This window comes from Anolis sagrei, chromosome 3, assembly GCF_037176765.1.
Source record: "Anolis sagrei isolate rAnoSag1 chromosome 3, rAnoSag1.mat, whole genome shotgun sequence".
Lineage (NCBI taxonomy): Eukaryota > Metazoa > Chordata > Lepidosauria > Squamata > Dactyloidae > Anolis > Anolis sagrei.
The window spans coordinates 106806999-106831972 of NC_090023.1; the positions used below are offsets into that span (position 1 = coordinate 106806999).

General features: G+C 39.9%; 1 long non-coding RNA gene across 1 annotated transcript in view; it reads left to right on the forward strand.

Annotated features, from left to right (window-relative positions):
- LOC137096640 (uncharacterized) overlaps window positions 1-20768 on the forward strand; it is an 83270-nt gene extending 62502 nt beyond the window's left edge. Inside the window, exons 2-3 of the long non-coding RNA XR_010909570.1 lie at window positions 20399-20464; window positions 20566-20768. This is a non-coding gene — a long non-coding RNA (uncharacterized lncRNA). The remainder of the gene's footprint in view (window positions 1-20398; window positions 20465-20565) is intronic.
- The last annotated feature ends 4206 nt before the right edge of the window (window positions 20769-24974 follow it).

The window sequence follows — 24974 nt, forward strand, 5'->3', positions numbered from 1 at the left end:
TTATTAATGAGGATGAGCACAAGCTTGGAGATGTGGCAGCAGTTTGCTTTTGCCTGAGTCTACCAGGAAGAGTCCTCTCCTTTCAGCTCCCTCTTGCTATGTTAGCTGAGCTTAGGAAGAAAAAGACAAACAGATTTTAAAAGCAGCTGGAAGAATGAAAATACAAAGAATTAACCAGGACTGTCCGAGCCAAATGGGAAGAGTTGGAAGGTATGGGAAATGGACCCTTCCCCCTTTGCTTTTACCACATCTGCTTTAGAGGATGCAGAAATGGTGGCTGGCATACCTAATATTATCCCTTCACACTTTGGCAACACACCACACTCCCTCACTTGACCTTAATATAGGATCTACTGGTCCAGTCTTTACTTTCTCCAGCACAGTTGAGAGAAAACTTATGTTTCACAAACTTTAAACTTTTGCCTGAAATGATCAAGACAAAAACAGTTAATGTAACAGGATTCAAAAAGGGAATGTTATGAGGCATATAAAGGTTTTTTTAAGACCCCAAACTGTCAGATGATGATGATGATGATGATGATGATGATGATGATGATGGTAATAATAATAATACTTTATTTGTATTCTGCCCTATCTCTCTAAGGGGAGCTATATAGTTAGCATATCTATCATGGCTCTGTTTGGGATTGCAGCACAAATGTATACTTTCTAAATCTCCTCAGTCTAAGAGGTCACACAAGCTGAAGCAGAGGACTTTATGAAACAGAATTCATGCAATGAATATTGATTTTTTCTCCCCCTTCTAGTCTCAGCATGGGATGTATTTTGCTCAGTAGTAAGCAAGGGTTATTATTAATTTATCAGCATGCCAAAGACATTTATCATCAATGTTTTAAGAGAGATCTAAATTGACACTGATGTCCACTTAGATCAGGTTAGTCCTGGTTTGCTCATAGCTTCTACACTGTGTACTTAGTTAAAACTGCTTATTTTTGCCTGCCTCTTTTCCCCACATAACACTGTGTGAATATCCCTCACAGCAAGCCCAAGATTTGTTGCTGCCTGAAGCAAATAATAATATAATACCTCTCCCCCGAATGCCTATGCCCTTTATACAGTGATCTACTGGACTGGTGGTTACTCTAATACAATATCAGATAGGATCATCCACACAATGGGAAAATGCTACTTTGTAAAATTTTTGGATCACCATCCACCAATCAGTATGGCCAACATACATATCTGGAACTATACAGCCAGTGTGCACAATAACTGGGTTTTTTTAATGTCAGGAGTGACTTGAGAAACTGCAAGTTATTTCTGGTATGAGAGAATTGGCTGTCTGCAAGGACATTGCCTAGGGGAAACTCAGATGTTCTGATGTTCTACCATCCTTGTGAGAGACTTCTCTCATGTCCTCGCATGAAGAACCGGAGCTGACATAGGGAGCTCATCCGCATTCTCCCCAAATTCAAACTTCTGAGCTGTCGGTCTTGAGTTCTGCCGGCACAAGGGTTTAACCCATTGTGCCACTGGACTGGTGATTTCTTGTGGGTTTGGTCTTCCATCTTGGAGGTTTGGTTTTCCATCATATTTTACATATTTTACCACATCAGGCTTGTTTAGGTGCAACAGAAAACAATCTTCCTCAATATGGCATCCTTTCAAATATTTAAACTTGGTTACCATGTCCCCCCTTAACCTTCCCTTCTCTGAGTTAATCATACTCAGCTTACTAAGCCATTCCTCATAAGCCTTTTACTATTTTGGTTGTCCTTCTCTAGACACATTTTGGCATTGTGGTGCTCAGAATTGGACACAGTATTCCAAGCGAGATCTGACCAAATGTTTCTGATGACAGGCCTGGCTTTGAACATGCCTTACACTTATCACAATGTATAAAGTCTTCAATTGTTTCCTTGTCTGCAGGTGCTGGATGTATAAAGAACACATTTCTTATCTGTTAATAGAAACAAATTCCTCCCACAAATCCCCTAACTTACTTTTAAGATGGCAGGTTTGCCTTCTAGGGATAGCTGACTATAACAGATTTACCAAGGAGACCTTAATCTCCCAAATAGAGGCCACAGATAGAACAAGCAAGTCATTTATAACTTTTAAAAAGTTTGCTCAGCAATTTTTTCACTCCCGCTGTTTGAAAATTAGGAAATTATTCACATACACTAGGCATTTGTCTGGATAGCACTGTGCCAAAAATAAATGCAAAGAAACTGCTTGTCACCCACTGGCTTGGATTATCTAGGTTACAGCTGTAATGAGAGAGCTGACAAGATATATGAACAATTCTGCCTTTCACCTTGGAACTGTGAATCTTTGAGTAATTTGAAGCCCTGACATTCCTTATCAATAATATCCTTTGATAAACCTATCCTATATTGACCAAGATTGCTAAATCTGGCCTTGCCATTATTGCAGAGATAGGGATCTGCTTGATATGACCTCCATATGTGATTAGACTTCAGCATCCATGATCACATACCAAGTGGCTATGCCAGTTAGCACTGATGAAAGTTGTAGTTCAACAAAACCGAACAGCCACATACTTCCCACTCCTCGTTACTGGATTGTGTATTAAATATATGATAATACTTTTGGCAATTTTACAATCTTTTTGCACCCTCTCCAAATGGCTAAAATGGGAGAGAGAGTGTTTGGAATGGTTTTATATTTAAAAGGTCTGCCCTAATATTAGTAGAACAGAGAGATTAGTTTAGGAGAAACTAAATCTGTACCCCCCCCCCCCATATACACACACCCGATTGTGAGCACCCAAATGGTCAATAACAATTTGGGTGGCAGGAAGCCTATCAAACAGCTTTCATGGCTAAACAAATTGGAGCACACATTTGTGAGGATTTTTATGCAATGGGTAAAACTGGGGAAGTCCATTACAAAACCAATCAGCATTTTAAGTAGTTGTGAGGTTTTTAATCACATAGATACTTGAAGAAAGGAGACCCAACTCAATCTCTATCTGCTCCAATGTTATTTCCTCATAATTGTCACATGCGACCCTTTCCTTTATGAGTGAGACTAATCAACAGAATAGCCTCTAATAAGGATGATCTTTCATTATCAGAACTGTTTGACTTCATTAAGGTTCAGAGAAGGATGTTAGTCCTTGGTTTAAAATATGTGCTGTACAGCTGGTAGAAGCCAGCTTTAACATTCAGCTTGAATTCATAGAGAGTCCTTTCCTTTCTGTTCTAGGTTTAACCTTTTGCAGGTGGAAGTTTTATGAATGCATTTCATTAACATGGTGACACAAGCGCACAATGAACAAAGCAGCCCACTCTGTTTTAGCTTCCCTCTTTCTCTACAGATGATTCTGTGCATGCCAACTGAGAAATGGTACTGACTCTGTCTAGCATTATTAAACCGATATATGTACTTGCAAAGAAATTTATGTGGTAAAATTTTGTAAGGTACACATTCTTGGAGTTCTGCTACCTCTACAAAAACCAAAACAATGCAATCGATGCAGTCTTGAATTACTGTCATCGGAGCTGGCCCTATCATTAGGCAGCTTGAAAATAGCCATCTCACACAGTAGGTACTGAGAAGTGTAAGGCGTTGGAAGGTGGAACTGAGTTATTCATACCACCCAGGCAGCCTTGTATCATCTGCCAGAGCTTGATGCCTTCCGAAATGCTCTTCAGTGTTGAAGTAAGAATCAAATGCCAGTTCAGACAGCTTTTGCGAATGGGTGGGGCACCAACATATCCTTTGTCAAGGCAACAGCCTGCCTTCAGCCAACCCTGAGAGAAATTGTTGCTGTGTTCCCACTCTTATCTATAATATTGGAAACTTTCTTTCTAAGTCTACAGATTCTTGTCAATATTGAGCTATCATCTCAATATGATGGATTTCCAAACCACACTCACGGTTATCTTTTGTTCTCCAGTGTCCTCCAACTATTGTAAGCCTTGAAACGAATTCTGCTTACCAGTATTAAATCAGAGAGTCTTAACGGCTATGAAATTGTTCTTGTGTTTTGTCACATCATAAGTTAAGTGCTCCTTGACACAAGCCATAAAATCCTATGATGGTTTTTAAAACCAAGCTTCCCCGAGACCTGTCTCCTACATTGAGGTTAATAATGCTTTCCCCTGTCAGATGAACCTTTAATTGTATCTGTGTGGCTGTCTTATGCATAATGTTCATCAAATCCAATTTCCTTGTGCACTAAGAGCCCAGGGCATGACAGAAAGGGCACCTAGTAAATCAGAGTTGGTTCTGGCAAATGAATTCTGACACTCAGCATTTATCTCACTTATCACCAATATGCATAAGAAGCACTTCGATAAGGAGCAGGAAGGTAAGTAAAAAGAGAGGAAAAACATCAACACTAAGGATGGAGAATCTTTGGACCTCTAGACATTTTGGACTTTTATTCTTCAAAGTTTAAGGGTTTTTCCACATTATAGAATTGTAGCAGTCTGATACCACATTAACTACAGTGGCTCAATGATATGGCTTTCTGGATGTTGTAGTTTTGAATTCCAACCATGAAACAGAGAGGCCAGACACACACAAAAATGGATCTAAACAGCCATTTCCTGACCTATTTATTTATAAAAAAAACTTCCCACTAGGTTGGCCACCATATATTTTATCTCCTCTTTTAAATCATTCACAAATAGAATATTCCCCTTCTCCTAGAGGTGTACTCCATCGGCCCTATACAACACTGGCCATTTAAGCACAGTCGCCACATGGGAGATCACCCACCCCCCAGTTTGCCTCATGGCAATTCTCAGCTCCTGTTTGAACTTCCATCTGGCCAAATTGAGCTTTTTGAGATAACAAACCCCTGGCCACTTTCAGGCCAAATCAAGCATTTAGGTATAACAATCCCCCAGATGTATTCGGACCAAATTGAGCTTTTGGGATTACAACCCCCCAGCCACCTTAGACACTGCCAACCAGGCAACACTGCCAACCAGACAACACTGCCAGTCCAGGCCAACTGTGCCCAATGTAATCTAGGGCTTGCATAATCAGTGCCTTCCCCCATTAACAGGCCCAGGTTGTTGCAGTCTTTAATTATGAAAGGGTCACTCAAACCCAATAATGTCCCAAGGTGACATCTATGGGCCTGCCTCTCTGCCCAGAAGATCAAATTGTATCCACAAATGAGGGCTTAACATCTAGCCATAATAGATCTGTAATCTAAATGACCAAGCACTATAATATTGCCTACCAGGCAATTATAATACTAGCCTCAGGGCAGAAGCGCTCCCTGTGTTCTCTCTGAGTTTGGCAGGGGCCCTCAATGATTACGTATGGCAGGTGCTTTGGGACTTCAGCCACTACCTTGTGTTGTCATCTAGTATGCTTCTATGGGTGTTGAGGTGATGATAAGCTGAATGTGCCACAAATTAGTGTCTTCTGGCATCCAAAAGGGGTGTTTTTAGTCACAAAAAGTATTTGAGAAGCATGACAAATAAAAGTAGAGCTTTATAAGTATAACAGTAAATAGCTACTTTGGGGGCCTTGGCAGTGTAATGACAACTAAATGCTTTTTAAAAAAGAACTTCTCAAGCCCTGAGGCAAAGTGGATAGAAAACAAATAACCACACAATGAACAGGCTGTGCTCATCCTGACACATACTACAAAGCAACCTCTGTGTCCTTATACATACCCTAAAGCTGCTTCATGCTGATCACCTCCAACAGCTTCACCTTCTGACAGCTTCACAATTTTCTGCACAAAATCAAAATGTACAAATTATTCCTTTCAGCCTCTACTTGGTAGGTAGACATGATGTCAGTTAGTTTCCACACTGGAAAAAGAATTAATGGGGGAAATTGCTATCATTTTGCTTGGCAGAGCAGAATGCAGTGGCTTTTTACTTTCCTTCTCTTTTGAAAAAAAAAAACCCCTTTCCTTTCCTCTAACTGTCCTTATGCCAATTTTTATATATTCTGAGCAATTGCTACATGCCAGGACCTCTCACCTGGAACGTTATTTGGTTTTGCATAGTGAAATAGGATAGCAGGCTTTCAAAAAAAAAAACCCTGCTTCTCAGGGTCCACTTCTTATGTGTTGTCATCTTATTCTTCACTTCAGGCAAAATACGGAGGAGGAGAAGGACTCCAAGGGTGAGACCCTCTCATAGGATGCATCTACACCAGGCCTGGACAAATGTTGGCCCTCCAGGTGTTTTGAACTTCAACTCCTGTAATTTGGGAGTTGAAGTCCAAAACACCTAGAGGGCCAAAGTTTGCCCGGGTCTGATCCACACTATGGAGTTAATGCAGTTTGACACCACTTTAACTGCCATGGCTCAATGCTGTGGAATCCTGGGTTGTAGTTGAATGAGGCACTAGCACACTTTGGCAGAGAGTGCTTAAGACTTCTTAAAACTACAACTGCCATGATTTCATAGCCATGGCAGTTAAAGTGATGTCAAATGCATTAATTCTACTGTGCTTATGTAGTAATTTCAGGCTGTCCTTGGCCCTTAAGAGTAACCCTGCTGCACTTAATCATCATTTTGCTGCTCCTGACATGGACTGATTTGATATACAAGTACCAAATCTTTGGAAGGATTTTTGTCAGCTGTATCTGATGAAATCTAGTTTTTATCAGATACATTGTGATTGAAGAAGACGAGTTTGAAATTTTATATTGGAGGACAGAGAAGAATTTGCTGGAGATAAGGTTGTCAATGACACACGAGTCAAGTTGGCTGTGGATATGAGAAACAGTACGTCTCTCAGTACCAGTTGCTGGGAAACAAACATGAGAAGGTGCCACACCAGTGGCGGCTAGTCACAGTCATCTCACTGAAGCAGTGACAAATTCATTCCAGGTTTTGGTTTGAATTTTAAAGGAGCTATCTGAGGAACAGAGTTCAACACCTTGTCCAATAACTAATGTTCAAAAGACATTCATTGCTCCACTGATTTGAAATCCACCAGCCATCCTTGCTTTGCTCCTTAGTGAACTTCTCCATACAGATTGGTGAGGCATTGTGGAAAACATTAGAGCTGGGAACATTATTTCATTTAAAATAACATGTCGGCCAGTTGTGTTGAAAGTAACTTACTACTCTTTTTGGTATGTCTACCTAATTGTTGTTGTTGCTTTTCAAATAACTCAAAATGTCCACTGCTGGGAGGGAGTTGGATGGTCCTCCTTCAGCACCCCACATAACTTTGTTCTTTGGGGCTTCTGACTTGATTTTAAGATAGGTTTCAGACATCAGACTAGGTGATGAAGGCTAGGCATGACATTTCAGCCATTAGTTTCATTTCATTTTCTTATTATATTGCATCCCACCTTATTTTTCTTGTATTATATTTATGTATGTGCAATAACTGAGTTTGGTTATGTTTGGTTGAGACTCTTGTCATTTTAGTTGTACTTCAACATGATATCAGAAGCTGCATGTTCTCCACACCTAGCTCGAAAGTGTGCTAATCCATTTTAATACACTAGCATAGCATACAACGAGTTAATTTCAATAATAGGATGACATCTCTAGAGGTGGCACCTTTGTGAAGATGCACAAGAGGAAGAGTGCTACCATCTTCTCTAGTTGGTACAATGTGGACAATAGTGTGGACTCTCTCTCACACACACACACACACAAACAAGGTGTTCTCTGCCAGGAGTTACAATGGGTGGCTAGGATGAGATTTCCTTAGTCCATTTGTCAATTGTAGTCATTCTTCTGTTATATATAGGAAGCATTTGCACCCCTGTATCAGCACCTGCATGATTCTTCAGCTGGTCTTCCACACTCAATTCTAGGCTGCCATACACTGCAATGTGATATGATTTGCTGCTTGGTTTTCATCATTGAAAATTCATTTGGGGCCCAATTTGTGGCATGTGTGCATGTCTGTAATCAACTATGGCTAATCAGTTTGGGGGCAAACAGCACATTATCCCCTTTATTTCATGGGTGGAGGTTCTCAAGGGGTCTTCTAGTGAGGGCTCTTATGGTCAAACATAACTTGAGGTCTAGCAGAGCAGATTTCACAGCCAGGTAACAGGGGGACCACTGGGTTGTTTGTACTCATATAAGGTCCACATATTGACATATCGCATAGTCCTCCAGCATATTTGCTCAGTAGGACATTCATAGGATGGCAGATAGGCCATCTTACAGTTGCCAAGTATCAGACCAACCTTCATTAGCTATGACCAATATATTTTCACCTCTACAAATAGGGAGGGGGGAGGGGCACACTAAAACAAACTATTCCTTCACATTCAGCCTCCAACACATTGCTAGGGGCTCTTCTACACAGCTATACAATCCAGAATATCAAGGCAGGTAATCCACAATATCTGTTTTGAACTGGGTTATCTGAATCCACACTGCCATATAACCCAGTTGAAAGCAGATAATGTGGGATTTTATACAGCTGTGTAAAAGGGGTTTAAGTCTGCAAAAACAGATAAGAAACGTTTTGCTAGGTCTAAAATTAAAGCATTATCGGCATGCAGTATTTTTACTTTCATAATAGTGGCAAAAATTGTGTTTGAGTTTATGACTCAGTAACGTCCTTGATGTGAAGCTTGCGCCATTCAAGTTTAAATGGCTAAGATCAAGGTGCCTTTCTGATCAGTAATAGATGGTGTTCGTCCCTTTTGTACAGCAGTCTTTGTGAAGCCCACTGATATAATTTCCATTATATTGTTAATACCCTTCAGAGTGTAAAATTTTTACATTTCTGACTGTAAAATATAGTGAAAGAAAGCAAAGACGTTATTCTTAGGACTTTGAAGCATACCTTATTATTTGAAAGAGCTTATGGAAATGAACTGGGGCAACTATATGAGCAACATTTTAATAAGCAGTGCAATAATGCAAAATAAAACCAATATGCCATGTCAAATATTTGACACTTTACAGTTTCAGAGAGGTTGTTACAATATAAGCCAGCCATTTCTCTTCCCTGCTGTGAAAATCTTAAAAAACACTTGGTAACTTTTCACCCATAAAAACCCAGTAGCTCCACCATGCATAAATTCCAAGTCTTTAATACAATGTACGAATTCCTTTCAATCTCAACCAAGTTTTTTTCCCTCATCAACAACTGAAATACTATTAAACAAATTTAAATGTAATTCTAAAGCTCTGAGAATAAAAAATATCCCCGACCAAATATGAAGGCTGTGATTTAATTTTGAGGATTAAGAAGGTGCAGGCCATCTTTTAGTGATTAAGCTAGGCTGCTGTGTAATGGGCTTTTCAGCTGAGAGGTTCCTGTTCTCTAGTTTATCCATCTGTTTTTATTTTCACCTTTAATTTTCCTTGTTCTTCATATATATATATATATATATATATATATATATATATATATATATATATTGATTTTCATCAATGCTCATAGCTTTGGCTGCCATTCCTTTGTAGAAAGTTGGGTAGAAATCCAACAAAGGAATACCTGAATTGAACAAACATGCTTTCCAACACAACCCTTTCATTGTGTTTTTCTTTTACACATATTATTATACAAGGGAATGTGTTTTTAGCAATCTCAGCAGGATAAGAGAAAGAGAGCCAATGATTTTCTTCAGGGTTGTGTCTGTGCTGGAGTATTTGGGTCATTTGAATGGGAGTTTTACTGCAAGTAAATGGATGCTTTGTTTGTGTATGGGCAGATCCACCATGGTTCTCTCTACTATGAATAGTTATTTCAAAATTTGTGAATTTCTTAAAGTGCATCTACATGCATCTATGGTACCATTTTGACACTATAAAAAGTGCCATGGCTCAATGCTATGGAATCCTGCAATTTCTAGTTTGGAGAGGCAACAGACCTTATAAACCAAGACCTTGTAAAACTACAACTCTGATGCTTCCATAGCAATAAGATATGTCAAACTACATTCATTCTACAGTGCAGCTGTAACTTTAATAGAAAAAAACATTCATTTTTAAAGATTTTTTTCATGTCAGAAGTGACTTGAGAAACTTCAAGTCGTTTCTGGTGTGAGAGAATAGGCTGTCTGTAAGGATGCCCGAATATTTTGATGTTTTACCATCCTTCTCTCATGTCTCCACATGGAGAGCTGGAGCTGACAGAGGGAGCTCAACCCACTCTCCCCGGATTCGAACTGCTGACCTATTGGTCAGCAATCCTGCCAGCACAAGGGTTTAACCCATTGCACAACCGCAAATTTACGCTAAGAATTTAATTTTTTAAAATGTTTTTATTGTAATGGTATCCATCTAATCCATCGAAATAAACTTACTTTATATACATTGAGAACTGGTTAAGATATGTGAAATGGGTTGAAGAAGGGAGAATTTAAATTCTTAAATTCTGAATGTGCGGGAAAGCAGATCTCACAGATTTGTATTTTTTCAGAAATCCTGCATCTGCCTTTTTAGTCTGAATTTTGCAAGCATTCTGATATTGAGAATAATTTGCCTACTGTGGGGCTTGTTTAAAAAAACAATTTTATAATCAAGACTCAAAAGCAAATTTATGATTCAGAAGCAACAGGACAAAGAGCTAACCTAGGATTTTATCATCTCAGAATGCTGGCACACAATCACATGGGTGGCTTTTTCTTAGCATAAAAAATCTGGAAGATTAAAGAATATTCTGGAAGATTGAGGGATAGACTACATATGGCCCGCCAGTTAGTGTCAGAATATAATTCATCACAACTGACTGCATTACAAGCTAGGGCTTATGAGAGCTGCAGTCAAATAATTGGAGGACTGCTAGATGACACAGTATACTAATTACTAAACATCATTAAGCTATCTATATATAGAATGTGGAAATATATGTATTTTCAAAGCTCTAACTATAATTTTTTGACACAGTTATGGATGCTTACTCTTGCAAAACAATCCTGTCATAGGTTCACCATAGGGCCTTGATAGGTAAGAAACAATGAAGGCACAAAATAAAAACAACAAACCAACCTAATTGTATATCAGAAACAGATTTCAAATTCTTACCCGCTCACAGAATTTGTTAACTATTCTTCAATAACTGCTTAAGAAACAGAAATTTGTTAGCTGAACTATTATTTTATATATGGGGATTACAACAATGGACTCTTGTGTCAAGAAGAGATTACCTTGTTCTGCTTTTCGCAGTCATTTCATTTTTCCATGATGGAAGATCAAGAAATAACCAGCAGTAAAAAAAAAATGCAAAGTATAAAAAGGCTTACGCACTCAGCTGCACAGCACAGGCTATTTAAGGCTGGAAATTTATGCCTTGTGCAGATACAAAATGATTCACAGGACATTGTCGGGAGGTGCTTTGAGTGCGATTTTCCTGCTTCCTGACAGGGAGTTGGACTATATGGCCCATGAGGTCTCTGCCAACTCTATGATTCTATGATTCTATGACTTGACCCAACTTTGAAACCACAAAGAATTATTAAAGACCAATGACTTCTTTTTTTAGTTTTAGTTTTAAGTGGTTTATTTTGTCATCAATAGATTCATTTGAATGTCTCATCTTACCTAAGCAATGAACCATAACTAAAAAAAATCTTCAACTTAAGAAACGTGACTATAACAAAGAGCACTTACAAAAAAAAAAACCACGAACATTTTCAAAACATTCCACAAAATGACTTTGTGCAGTTATCCTTTCCCCACAGATGGCGGATGAAGGCCTCCACATTAGCCACGAGTCCTTTGAATCCAAATAACAAGGATGGCAACAATCTGGATCTGCTTTTATGGAAGCAAAGTTCATTTCCCCCACCTTGGTAGCAGAACATCAGTTCCAATGCTCAAGGACTGGGTCACTGGTTAAGGCTGGATTTTTGGGATCTGGAGGTCAGGGAAGCAATCCAGATCAGCCTTTATGGGGGCAAATATCCTTCCCTCTCTTTGTGGTGGCACTCCAGGTCCAGTGGTCAAGGGCCAGGCCATATGACAAAGATGGTTCTCCTGTTCCCTCCTCCTCCTCCTCCTCCTCTTCAGGGGTGAGGCCTGCAGAAGTGTAATGTCTCTTGAGGTATGATCTTTCAGCCCACCACTTCAGGCAGAGATTACAGAGGGCCAGAACAGTCATATTATTTCTGGGTGATACCCTTGGTGACAGTGGAAAGGCCAGCCTGCATTTGGCTCACACAGAAGCTGCAGTGATGGATGAACCATGGTCCCTGAGGCAGCAAAAGTGGCATGGTCAGTAGGAGCCCCATCATTGAAGGGTAAGGAAAAGGGCATGGTGGCTCCACAATGTTCATGGTGGGGAGCAGAACATCTTCCTCCTCTTCCTTCTCCTCTGTAATCCTCCTTGCCTTGGCTTCCCACAGGGCCTGTATGTTCTGCAGCACCACCAGGTTGGAGAGGCACAGGAGCTGTAGAGGCCTGTGAAGCCTCTGTGGATGAGGATTTTCTGGTTGAGACTAGTTTTTCTGTGGGGGAAAGCAAACGTGTTTTTCAAGATGATGGGAATGTTTTGAGTAGATCTGTTGTTGGGGAAACAGACTGATTCTCATGAGAATCAGTCAAGGACTGACTCCAAAAGGAATGCGGAAAAGACAGGAGGGTTACAAATAATCCAGCATTTAGAGCTCCAAAGGGATAGTTCGAAACAGAGACAAATTTGGTGTTCCCAGAGACTGAAAGATAAACAAAGGGGACCCAGGTGTGAGAAAGGTGATGTCATGAGCAAGGGAGAATATACTTGAGGAACTGGAGTCAATGTTTGGTAGAGAGAACAAAGTTGGATGTTCATCTGTCAAGTTGCCTATTTTGGGAGTTCCGAGTTAAGAGTTCTGTTCTTGGGTCTGAATCGTTTCGTGTTTTAAGTTCCATGCCTCCTGTTTGCATTACAAATCTTGTTTCAAGTATCAAGCCTTTGGATTATTGTCATGCTCATGCTTTCAGGCTTTTGGATATCATTCTTGTTTAAGTGCAACAATCCTTGATCTACAGCTTCTTGCTTTTGCCTTAAGTGATTTTGGAATTCCTATTCAGAATGGTTTTTGCTTTTTGCTTTTTGTAAAGCTTCTGGAAATTGAGCTCATGGATGTATGTTGAAACTGTTTTTATATTAGATGCTCTTATCCTAATAAACTTACTATTATTGCTCATCTGTGGTGTTTGGGTAAAAAGGGGATCAAGTAGGCAGCTAGGCTGCAATAGAAGCCACCACATGAGACACAGCGCAGATGTCACCCTCTCTACCAGGACTGCCTTGACCTCCCATTAGCCTTCTCTGAGCACCAGTACTAACCCTCATGGAGGTGGAGGTACTCCCTCCAGGCATCCTTCTCCAAGTGCTTTTAGGCCAGCTCCCTCTGCCAGGAGTGGATCTTGGTGTCCCAGTGAGGTCTGAGCTCCCAAACAAATCCTCAGAAACCTAACTCGGGGGGGGGGGGGGGGTGGTCCGGTGGCAAAGATGAAGACAAGACCAGGGCCCTGGTGGAGATGAGCTGCTGAGAGGCACTGGAGGAAGTCCAAGGCACCAGTGGAGGAAGCATCTGGGGTTGGGCCCACTGAAGTGGAGCAATGGTTTGCAGTGGGAGAAAAAACTCCTTGAACTGCAAGGGCCAACACTCAATTCTTGTGGAATGAACAACTGCTCAGGACACTGTGAGAAAGACTGGAATCCAAGTTGCATTCCTCGGGACTGTAACCATGATGACAAAAATGGTGGAGAACCCTGGGTGCCCATTTTGCCTCATGATGCTTTCCCCTGCTATTTTGCCTCCTTTCCCTTAGGAGGAAGTAGGATGGCAGAGGAAGAAAATAAGTTAATATGAATACTTATATGTAAAAATAATATATACATACACACACACACACACCATGTGGTCAATGTGAGACAATCTGAATCTGAAGTTCCTGAGGAGAGTACCTTGAGAGTAACAATGGCAGAGAAAGCATGGCTGGCATTTTGTTTTAGCATAATTTTGCCTTCTTGCCAACAGAAGGAAATTGTTGAACCACAATGCTCACCTCCACTCCGAAAGATCTGTAATTCACCAAAGATTTCACAATAAATTTATTATTATTATTACTATTATTATTATTATTATTATTATTATTAAATTTAATTCTGGAGATTTCACCCATACATATAGATGAAACAGGTGAATTAGGAAACACATTAACAACTACATAATAAATTGAAACTACATTTTGGAGGACAAAAACATTTTTCAACAGTAAAGGTTTAACAGATTGCTGTGTAGCATTGTGCAATATTTAGCCAAGGTTTTACAATACAAAGTAATTCCCTTTGGGAACCATCTCAAGCTATCACTTCAATACAGAAAGCATTTATCCTTAAAAGCATAAATAGGAATTTATTCACCGTATTACCTAACAGGACAACATATATTTTAAAGAATACTGATGTTCTTACATATAAGATCCAAATATGGTTCCAGGAATGCAAAATCTATTTAGGCCCCTTCCACACAGCTGTATAGAATCCTCATTGAAATAGATTATATGGCAGTGTGGACTCAGATAACCCAATTCAAAGCAGATATTTTGGATAATCTGCCTTGATATTCTGGGTTATATGGCTGTGTGGAAGGGCATTTATGCTAAGGCCCTTCTACGGCCCCTTCTGCACTGCCATATAAACCAAAATATCAAAGCAGATATTTCACATTATCTGCTTTGAACTGAGTCTACACTGGCATATAATCCAGTTGAAAGCAGATACTCTGTATTTTATATGGCAGTGTAGAAGTGGCCTTAGTCTGAGGCTGAATCCACGCTGCCCTATATCCCAGGATCTGATCCCAGATTTTCTGCTTTGAACTGGATTATATGAGTCTACACTGCCAGATAATCTGGGATAAGAAGATAATCTAGGATCAGATCCTGGGATAGAGAGCAGTGTAGATCCAGCCTAAGATGGATGGATATAATATACTGTCATTCAAATGAAATTTGGAATTGGCTGTCAACATATCTGCTAAAGACTTGATATTACAATTCTATTAAAATGAACTCTAGAGCTATGCATGGCTACCAGATAATTGTCTTAATGCTATATATTTAAATGAACAAAATTGTCAAATGTGGAGATATATCAAGAAGAAATCAGAATTCATACAAACAATAACACTAAAAAGTCTTGCTTGTTTTTGAAATTACTCTTTCAAATACTATAAAGCACTGTGACTCTACCTGACCATCCCCATAAGACCAATGACCTCTGAACAAAAAAGTACAGCTACATTTGAGCAAATCATCCAGGATAAACATTGGGATTGTCTTCTTTTCCCCTTGGGATAATCCACCTCATAATAACACAATGTATCACATTTACCAAACATTTTCTTGATTTTCTACACTATCGCCTTGAATACCTGTCACAAAGGCTTACAAGTACATGTGCAATTCAGTAATTTCTTCTTTTTTAAAAGAAGGTGGATCTGTTCTGGAAAGAGAATGAAAATAATGGCTTTAAGAAAAAGAAGGCCTGGATAGAATAACTTTGTGTTTATTATACTGTACTTGCATTTCAGGAAGACCACTCAGCATGGCAACAAGAGTGTTGCTAAGTATCCAAGAATGTATACACAGTTAATAACAGATCATGAGCTTTTTATCTGGTATAAGCACAGATAAATGATCACCTAATTGAAGCTGACATTGATCCCAGGACTGCTGACTTTTCTGGCATATGACAAGGAAATGAACAAGGAAATGAAACATTTCAGCCCATTGAGTAAGAATTCTGCCCATTACAGCATATTTGTGCTCCAGACCCCACCCTGCCGAAGTAGTCCCCATGTGTCATATACAAAGAATGGTGCATTCTTCGAAGAGCTCTAAGATTTAGGGGAGAAAATGCGATGCAAATGGTGACTACAGAGGTGAACAGCTACAACACTTTAAGAACTTTTGTTAATTAAGGCTGTCTGGATTGTTAGATTAACACCAGAAATATATCACAGCTACACCCCTTTTTTCATTTTGCAGGCAATAAGGCATTATTGTCGGCACACTGACAGCACTCATTCAATCCTTTTCTTTGGGAAGTATGTGGGTTTTATTTCCTTTTTGTCTTTTTCTTTCCTATAATGTACCTTCCCTCCACATCATGCAATGTGCGAGGCTTGACAAAGGCTGAGGTTAAGATTGCTGGAAGAAACACTAACAACCTTAGATATGCCAATGATACCACTTTGATGGCCAAAAGCGAGGAGGAGCTGAGGAGCCTTCTAATCAAGGTGAAAGAAGAAGGTGCAAAAGCTGGGTTGCAGTTAAACATTAAAAAAAAAAAGATTCTGGCAACCGGACTGATTGATAACTAGCAAATAGAAAGAGAAAAGATGGAGGCAATGACAGACTTTGCATTTTAGGCATGGCGATTACTGCAAATGCAGACTGCAGCCAGGAAATCAGAAGACGCTTGGGAGAAGCGCAATGACCAATCTTGATAAAATAGTGAAGGGTAGAGACATCACACTGGCAACAAAGATCTGCATAGTTAAAGCAATGGTATTCCCCGTAGTAACCTATGGATGTGAGAGCTGGACCATAAGGAAGGCTGAGTGAAGGAAGATAGACACTTTTGAACTGTGGTACTGGAGGAAAATTGTGAGAGTGCCTTGGACCGCCAGAAGATCCAACCAGTCCACAGGAAATAAAGTCCGATTGCTCAATGGAAGGAAGGATAGTAAAGGCAAAGATGAAGTACTTTAGCCACATCATGAAAAGAAAGGAAAGCTGTATTTTATATAGATGGCATCCTTGAAGTGACCAAGGGCAAGATGGATGGATGGCATCCTTGAAGTGACTGATTCGACCTTGAAGGAGCTGGGGGTGACAAAGGCCATCAGGAAGCTCTGGCGTGGGCTGGTTCATGAGGTCATGAAGAGTTGGAAGCGACTGAATGAATAAACACACACTCAAACACATACCGGTATATAATAATAATTTCTGGAAGAAACATTAACAACCTTAGATATACCGATGATACCACTTTGATGGCTGAAAGCGAGGAGGAGCTGAGGAGCCTTCTAATCAAGGTGAAAGAAGAAAGCACAAAAGTTGGGTTGCAGCTAAACATAAAAAAACCAAGATTATGGCAACAAGAATTATTGATAATTGGGAAATTGAAGGAGAAAACGTGGAGGCAGTGACAGACTTTTTATTTCTAGGTGCAAAGATTACCGCTGCAGACTGAAGCCAGAAAATCAGGAGACGCTTACTTCTTGGGAGGAGAGCAATGTCCAATCTCAATAAAATAGTGATGATTAGAGACATCACACTGGCAATGAAGATCCGCATAGTCAAACAAATGGTATTCCCCATAGTCATCTACGGATGTGAGAGCTGGACAATAGAGAAGCCTGAGCGAAGGAAGCTAGATGCTTTTGAACTGTGGTGTTGGAGGAAAGTTCTGAGAGTGCTTTGGACCGCAAGAAGATCCAACCAATCCATACTTTAGGAAATAAAGCCCAACTGCTCATTGGAGGGAAGGATATTAAAGGGAGGGAAGTACTTTGGCCACATAATGAGAAGACAGGAAAGCTTAGAGAAGACAATGATGGTGGGAAAAATGAAAGAAAAAGGAAGAGGGGCCGACCAAGGGCAAAATGGATGGCTGGTATCCTTGAAGTAACTGGCTTGACTCTGGGAGTGGTGAGTGGTGACGGCCGACAGGGAGCTCTGGCATGGGCTGGTGCATGAGGTCACGAAGAGTCGGAAGTGACTGAACTAATAAACAACAACAAATGTAGCTTCCTTGTTCCCATTCTGTGCTTTTCCAGTTCACATAATCCTTTCTCTGATATTATAGCTATTCAACATTGTTCTAGTTCCATTGTGCATTGTGCAACCAAGATCATCCCCAGTTAAATTCTGAGAAACATATGACTCTCCAAATGTTGCTGGACAATAAGTCTTGTCCTCCATCATTTAAGCCACATCTTTTAAAATTAACTTCCCAAAGATTTATTCCTCAGATACATGGCTCCTTATGACTTCTCCCTTCCAATGACCTCTATTAAACCTCATGTTTCCAGCTAATAAGACTGTGCACTTCAGCTTGTGTGTGAGCTTCATTCTCAACTACAAGATCTCTTTGAGTACTCCAAAGTTTATTTACTTGTTATAATCTAAGCAGCTTTGTTGTACATTCATTCATTCTGCTGCCATAATTGTAGTCATTAGTGGGGTTACAACAGAAAAATGTGAACAAAGAGAGTACACTACAGAACAAGTGAAGAAAAGTAGGGAGAATTCACAGAGAAAGCAATTCTCTATGCTTTGTGGCAACACAAAGAGGAAAGAGTGTACTTATGGAGTACATAGAGGAAGAAGAGAGGAACAGAGACTGGGTTAAAACTGTAACAAAATGTTTGTCTGTTGTTGGGATTTTACTCTCCAAAAGTTAATAAAAAAGTAAAATGGGCCTATCTACAGTGGCCAAAAACTCACCATGAATGCACCACTGGCAGTGACTTCCACAGTGAGTGCTTCAGGTTTTTCTAATTTTAATGTGACTTTCTGCACATTAGGCAAAGTAGAAGCACATTTCAGGGTTGGCTCCAGAGTATCCCAGAGCTTTGGGACAATCTAGACTGGGCCTGCACAAAATACAACCCATGGGCCACCTGTGGCCTGCAGAACATGTTGGCAGAATCTGTTGGCTTGGCAATGCTTGGTGGCACACCAAGCATCATCACTCCCACTGCCTCCTGCTGTCATTTGCATGCTGTGCTGTTGCCCCTGTTCTGCCTGCCATGAATAGACTGCCCCACTGCCCTGCCATCACCCCCACCTGCTATTTGTGTGCCCTGCCACCCCCCACTGTTGCCACCCACCATTTAGGGGGCTTTTCCTTTCTGTCCCTCTTAGGGGTCTGGAAGAGTTGCCTTTCCAATCTTTCTAGGGGTTTGGAGAAGTTGTCTTTCCTATTAATCTTGGTGCTCTTGAGGGGTTGCCTTTCCCAAAGGGGTTGCCTTTGTTTCATCTTGGGGATTTGGAAGAGTCACCCTTCCTATCCTTCTTGGGGGTTTGAAGGTCTGGAGAAGTTGGCCTTCCTATCCATTCTGGGGATTGGGGGGGGGGGTGTAGGAAGGATTTAGGGAGAAAAGGGGGGAAGAAAGGAGGGAGGATGAAAAGGAAGAACAAAAGGTAGATAGGAAAGAGCAAAGGAATTTGACATGCCAAAAGCATGGTGTACTGGTTTGAACCTTGGACTATGGGTCAGAAACTACTGGGTGACTTTAGACAAGTCACATACTCTCAGCCTCAGAGGAAGACAAAAGCAAATCCCCTTTGAATAAATTTTGACAAGAAAACTGTGATGGGGTTGCCTTAGGGTCGCCCTAAGTCTGAGATGACTTGAAGGCATAAACAACAATTCTAATTAATCATTCATTACACCTTGCTTTGAAAGTGAGGCATTGAAAACCTACCTAGTTTTAGCCCCTTATTACTGGCAAGTTGTGCAGGCCTGGTCTAGATAGATGGATGAAGTTTGTTTCAGACCAGTTGTTGCCCTGGAACACCTTTTCACCCAACACTACACAATGGTCAGATAATCCAATAAGTACAAGTTTATTAATGAATAAGTATAAAAGGAAAAAAGCAGTTAAAAAAGAAACAGCACCAGGAAGGTACTACTACAAGAAAGACCTAGAAAACATAACAATCGTATGATCTGGCCTCTAACTTTAACACAACACAACACTCATCCAATGTAAAAGAAAGATCATCTTTAAACACTGGCATCTAATACAAGACATCCCAGGATGCCAAAGCACACCCATAATTGCCCATAAAAGATCTAAAAACTTAAGAGACATGATGATTCATTCAGAATACCACTCTCCGACAACACTTCAAAAACAGATTATTAAGGGTCACACTATCTGTGCCCATTGTGACTGCTGTTCTCAGTCTTGAAGGGCAAATTTTTTTCACATCCCACATTAAACATCCACATCACCTTACAGCATTTTACTACATACTCCACAGACCATATAGTTTACGTACTCCAATGTCCATGCAAATTACTATATGTTGGGATGACCACCAGACCCTTGAAAGTCAGAATTAGTGAACACCACTCCCACATAAGAAATGGGTCCACTGACTCTTCTTTATATGCACATTTCCAAGAAAAGGCACATGTTTGCTATAGCTTTAAATTTTGTGCTTTGGCGAAGGTATCACCTAAACCTAATGCTGATGTTAAAAGGTACTTGTTACAGAGAGAGTCATTTTGAATTTTCAAACTAAAACACTTATCCCCCAAGGGCTTAATGATAGAATAGATTACACTTGCTTCCTGTAACAGTCTTACTTAAGAGTCACCCTGTTACCATTACAATTGCTCGTTACAGAACCCCTCTCACTACAGAGCCTAGGCTGTTCACAGGAATATAAATAGACTAACATGGGTTTTGTAATTCCCCCAAACATTGGGGTGTTTGGGCATTTTAATATACCTTTTTTGTTTCTATATTGTCCTATTTCCTATCTAGTGGACCCAAAGGCTATAGAAATGCAGATGGGAAGTTACGACAGAGCCAATAGCTACTAATAAGAATGTAAGTAGTCAAGTGTGTGCATCAATAACCTTTTCAAAACTATGTCAATTTGGGGATTTTAGTATATCTATTGTCTGTATGTTGCTTTATTTCTTATTTAGTGTGTTCAAACATCATAGAGAAGAATAACACCTGAAGAAGATATTATGAAACAAGGGAAACAACCTGGGAGACCTTGTTGTGTTACTGTTCCTGACGTTATATATTGACGAAGAACATTCTACAACATAGAAATTGTTACCTTGGAAGCTGAAATCTCATTATATTGCATATAACAATATTTGAGTTACTATTTCTGATGTCATGTACTTATGAAGAATCTTCTGGTACATAGTAATTGTTATTTTGGAAGCTTAAGTTTCATTGTGTTGACAAAATATTGATAAAAAAATCTTTGATTTATAAACTGTTACTAATTAATTGTGTTAATGTTCCACGTTATATTTAATGAAGAATTTCCTGTAATATAGAATTGTGATTTGCAATCTGCAGTTTTTGTATTTTATGCTACAACACTAGTCACCTGACAAGTTGGACACAACCACTGATCACTGCAAATAAAGGAAATGGCTCATTCCTGTATCACCTCTGTTGCTGCTTCCTGCTGGCCATGGAGTTTCATCCAAGCACTTTGCCACTGCTATCACATCTGCTGCTGTCAGAACAAAACACCCATACAACAAGCAAGAAGGAGGGGACACCGTTCTTGCTGGTTGCACAAGCATCTCATTCTGACATCAGACATGACTATGATGGGCAGGTAACCAGGCAGACCATTGTGGTGAGTGGAGTGTGTCAGCAACACAGAGGACAAGCTGACAGTCCAGCAGGGATGATGTGGTCTTGTCTCATCATGACAACATCCCTGGATTCAATCCTTTTGTGCGGGATTTGATGGTGCTCTGGGTGAGAATGACACTCAGGCCCCTTCTACACTGCAGAATAATCCAGATTATCATAGATTATCAAAGCAGGTGGTGCAGTGAATTAAAACATCAAAAACATCCAGGCGTCCCTTGGGCAACGTCCTTGCAGATGGCCAATTCTCTCACGCCAGAAGCGACTTTTTCAAGTTGCTCCCAACACGAAAAAATCCATATTATCTGCTTTGAACTGGATTATATGAGTCTACAGTGCCATATAATCCAGTTCAAAGTAGATAATTTGAATTTTATATGGCAGTGTAGATGGGGCCTCTGCCAATGTCTCCAAGAGTGATTTTACTGATGCACCCATGGCCTAGATTTTTATATTTCGACAGATTTAAAATTGACTGTTTGTTTCTGCTAATATTTCTGTGGCTTTATCTGGTCTGTCTATTTTTAGCTCAACACTATTGCTAAGCAGCAAGCAGTTGTAAATTAGCATATCATAAAACAAAGTAACATATGCAAATCAAGAATAGCCCATTTTATTTTCAGCAGAGGTAGATATCTCAATAGTCTTTCTCAGTGCTATCTGTAGCAAAGTATATTTTTCAAAAAAATCATGATATAAAGCCTTGAAGATACAGTCAGTTCCAGCACTGTAAACCTATAAATAATGGTGAATTATAAATATCAGCATGAATGTGAATCCATTCAATATCCACATGAATCTTTTATTCTGGCATAATGCCTTCTTGCATATTTTTGTCAAATGCTTCTTGGGCATCACCATGTAATTTATATTCACTTCCATTGTTTTGTGGCAGTAGATTTAAAGACAGCATTTTGTGTGTATGGATTTCCTTTTTGAACTGCTCTCATATATAAAAACTTGGAGAAATTAAAGGTTTTTACTTGGATTGAGACATGAACAGAGTTTTAGATTCCTGCTGGTTGGTTTTCAGTTTGAGAAATAGTAACATGGGTGCACAACCCATATTTGATTTTTTTTTTTTTGCTCCTAAAAATTTCACAGATATTGTAAACTGGATACCAGCATAACTCTTACAACAGTACCCGAAATGTCTGTTTTTTGCATCCTTGTCTGACAATACATAGAAGTGTTTGCCATTTTGAGTCCCCTTTGAGGAAGATAAAGCAGGCTATAATAATAATAATAATAATAATAATAATAATAATAATAATAATAATAATAGAAGTCAATAATTGGAAACTTCTCAAAGCACAGCAAAGAGTCCATACAAAAAAACCACACTCCAAACCAAAGCCTACAGCTGTCACAACAAAGCATTGCATGGGCAGTTCCTTGACAAAATTGAAGGAAAAGTTGACAGGGAGAAGACCTGGTTATGGGTCATGAATGGAACCCTGAAGAATGAGACAGAAGGCGTGATTCTTGCAGCCCAGGAGCAAGCCATCAGAACAAATGCCATTAAGGCCAGGATTGAAAAATTACAGGATGACCCAAAATGCAGACAGTGCAAGGAAGCTGATGAAACCATGGATCATATCCTCAGTTGTTGCAAGAAAATTGCACAGATAGATTACAAACAGAGGCACAACTCTGTGGCCCAAATGATTCACTGGAACTTATGTCACAAGTACCACCTACCAGCAGTAAAGAATTGATGGGATCATAAACCTACAAAGGTCATGGAAAATGAACACGCAAAAATACTGTGGGACTTTCGAATTCAGACTGACAAAGTTTTGGAACACAATACACCAGACATCATGATTGTGGAACAGAAAAAAGTCTGGATTATTGATGTTGCCATACCAGGTGACAGTCGCATTGAGGAAAAACAACAGGAAAAACTCTGCCACTATCAAGACCTCAAAATCAAACTGCAAATGCTCTGGCATAAACCAGTACAGGTAGTACCAGTGGTCATTGGTGCACTGGGTGCTGTGCCAAAAGTCTCAGCTGGTATTTGGAAACAATAAACATCAACGAAATCATGATCTGTCAACTGCAAAAGGCCACCTTACTTGGATCTGCATGCATCATTCGAAAATACATCACACAGTCCTAGACGCTTGGGAAGTGTTCGACTTGTGATACAAAATCCAGCATATAGATCTCGTTTGCTGTGACATACTGTGCTTTTGTGTCAATAAAATAATAATAATAATAATAATAATAATAATAATAATAATAGTTTCTCTCCAGATAACAATGTATGAATCTCTTGAGTCACTAATCACTTCTTATATAACATTTCCATTGCTGTTCTTCTTGCTATTTGCCCTCAGTGTGCCAAACATGTTGTAAACTGTATGAGATTTTCATCAAATGTTCCCCTGGAATCTCCACGGATTATGGCAATTCTGGTGGTGCCTGTCCAGGGGTGTGGGGAACCTATTGTCCCATACCCTGCATCAGCCAACTCACCCAAGGCCCTATCCCATGGGGGAAGTGTTCACCACCCAGCTTCCCCAGTTGATCCAAGGCAACATGGGAAGCCTCCTGTGTTGCCACCACAGTGGTATGTGCCGATTCGCCTTCCCTTTTATGATGGAGCCTCGCTAGAAATTTCAGTGCATCATGAGATGGGAGCCAGTAGGCTCCATCATTAAAGGTTAGGCAAACCAGCTCATGCCACCAAATTCACCATCATTTAATGAGGTCGTCAAAAATTAAATACAACTCTGTCTAAAGATTTATGAGTTAATAAATTCAAAACAGAGAAAGGAAGGGAAAAGGAAGAAGAAAATTAACACTGAGAAAAGAGGAGGTACTGCAGTAGGGCCTTACCTGAATGGATGATGAAAACAGCTCATATATTGTTTCAAGGAGGTGGGGGTGCAGTCTTTCACTTACTCTTGGTTTTCTGTCTAGTGACAATTTCTTCTACTCTGCAGTCCGAGCAAAATTCTGCTCATTAAGAGTTTTAAAATATATCCTGAGTACAAGATTAGCTTCAGATTTCGTTTTGAGTGTTTTTGTTTTTGTTTTGGTGTGGGGGTCATTGTGGATCAGATCCACCAATGCATCCTATCTCATGTCTTTTAACTTGCCTGACCTTTTCCATCTTGAACTGAACCAGTCTGATGGGGAAAGAAGAGAATGGTGAGAATATGCAAGAATATCCTGTCACCTGGCATTAATTTTCTTGAGGCTGATAAGACTTTCTTTTATTTATTTTTTTCATACAAAAATTTTGACTTAGCTATGAAAATAATAATTGTGCTTTGGATTTCTTTGAAGATTATTGTTACGTTCATACACAGAACAAAAAGACACATATATAGTTTAGTATAGCTTGTATTGTTGAAAGAACACTGCAAACGCAGTCAGCACGGAGCCTGATAGATCTAATCACATGATGCACAGCTACTTCCAGTTGGGCTCTGTGCTGGCTGCGTCAGTGAACTGTTCTACAACAGGGAATTCTGAACATGAGAGATTGCCCATGTTCAGATTAAAAATGCTGGGGACAGCATGGGAGCATGCCAGAAAGGTGATGCAGGACACTAGGTGATGGATTCACCTCATTGCCCGACGATTTCCTCCACTCCGCTGTTCCCCACCTCAAGGACCTTCATGTGATGTCCTTAGTGTGAATAGAACATTGCTGCAAGTATGTTGCATCAGATTCCCAACCTGATTCACTCAGGAT